This window comes from Prunus mume, linkage group LG5 (genome assembly GCF_029339155.1).
Source record: "Prunus mume cultivar Tortuosa linkage group LG5, ASM2933915v1, whole genome shotgun sequence".
NCBI classification, from domain to species: Eukaryota; Viridiplantae; Streptophyta; class Magnoliopsida; order Rosales; family Rosaceae; genus Prunus; species Prunus mume.
The window spans coordinates 4,589,276-4,591,207 of NC_142702.1; the positions used below are offsets into that span (position 1 = coordinate 4,589,276).

At 35.5% G+C, this 1,932-nt stretch overlaps 1 non-coding gene across 1 annotated transcript; it reads right to left on the bottom strand.

The window, feature by feature from the left end:
• Positions 1 to 1,433: 1,433 nt before the first annotated feature.
• On the bottom strand, positions 1,434 to 1,540 carry LOC148916697 (small nucleolar RNA R71). The gene has a single exon (XR_016127551.1). It is a non-coding gene; the product is annotated as a small nucleolar RNA R71 (small nucleolar RNA).
• Positions 1,541 to 1,932: the final 392 nt, after the last annotated feature.

A 1,932-nucleotide genomic window follows, 5' to 3' on the forward strand; every position in this document is an offset into this window, starting at 1 on the left:
AGTTGGTTTTCACAACAATTTTGGCACTTCCTTTTTTACTTTTTTTTGGCTTTTGGAGCAATTGCTAGGGTTTTGGATTTTTGCGACTTTCAGGTATTTTCGTTCTTATTCTTCTTAATGATATTTTCTTGGATTTCAATTATGAAGTCTTGAGCCTTAGCATAAATATGTGATTTTTATTTAATTGCTTATGATTGAGTGCATGCATGCTTTGAATTGTTAATCACTGTTTTAAACTATTTGATTGTCTTAATGCCTGATCACCATTAGGACCTTTAGAAACGTAATTAGATGCAATTTTGGTCAGAAGTTTCCCTGAAATTGATGCTAGCTTCTTGTGATTAATAATTGTAATTCCACTTAAGATGAACACCACGTCTTAAGGGTTGCCTGGTTTTTCAAAGGGTTTTCACAAAACTTAATTTGTCTTTCATGTTCAGATTTGATCCGAACGTCCGGACGGGTTGCATGTTAGATATACATTCTATGTTGGAGGTTCCAAGTATAATATAAATTAGGAAAACCTAACCTTCAAAGTGGCATGTGCAAATCATAAGTAATTGGTAAAAATTCATAGGATTGCTAGGTGATGGCGAAACCCTAGTGCTTTTATAAATTGATATTCAAAACTTCTTCCTTCAATCGTATTTGTTTTTGTTTAATATCTGTTTTTAGAATCAACCAACTTCATATTCACCTTTCTCTACTTTTAATTTTAGGTAGTTAATTAGAAATTGTTTTCACATAAATTGCTAAATAGTCCTTGTGGAAAACGACCTTGCATGAGCATCTATACTACAATAGCCTTGTATTCTTGCAAGTATTTTACGTGGTTTTAACCCTGTTTGCACAGGTACTAAAAATCCTATCAAGAAATTGGAGCCGCTACCGGGGATTGTTTTAGACAATTTTTTTTTAAACTGTTTCTGATTAATTTTAATTTAATTTAATTTATATTATTAATTTCGTAAATTAAAAAAAAAAACTGAACAATTTCGTTTCTGTTTGCACAGGTTCTGCAGATTTTGTTTGCAGCCGAGGGTACCATGGCGTTAGCAATACCTGCAGCAGGCATACCACTCAGAGAGTCATTAGCAGCTCGTGCCACAAATGTTCCCAATTGCATTATGTACCCCGACCAAGAAGAGGGTGATTCGTTCAAGATCAAGCACCATATGCTTGAAATTCTACCCACTTTTCGGGGGCTGCCTAATGAAGATGCGAACATACATATTGCAAAATTTGTTGTGGGTTGCAAGAATATTTTGATTAGGGGTTTTTCTATTGAAGCTATTAAGTTACGTCTTTTCCCTTTCCCTTTGAAGGACAAGGCAGAAACTTAGTTATTCACTCTACCAGCCAATAACATTACTACTTGGCAGCAGTTACACACAAAAGTCTTGAACAAATATTATCTAGCATCCAAGACATTGAATTACAAGAGGGAGATTTTAACATTCACACAGAAGCCTAATGAAGAGTTTCATGAAGCATGGGAGAGATATATAGAGATGTACATAAAGTGTCCACATGTTAAGATTGATTCAGATACACAGATGAATATTTTTTTTGACGGGCTTAATCCGACATCTAAGAGCCATGTTAATGCATCAGCTGGAGGATCGTTGTCAAATAAATCTGCAAGGGAAGCATTTGAATTATTTGATATGATGGCTACAGAATCTTAGCAATGGGTAGCAGAACATTCACAGAAAAGAGGCATTTTTGAGTTCTCAGCAAGTTCTCCCAACATGTCTGCACAAATGGAAAAAATGGAGAATAAAATTGATGCAAAGTTTGATATACTTCTACAACATATAACAAGTTCTCCACAGCAGCCACATGCAACAATAGTTTGCACTATCTGCAGCATGGCTACACATGACATAATGGGCTGCCCGCATAGAGAATCCTACCCGGAGCTTGTTGAGC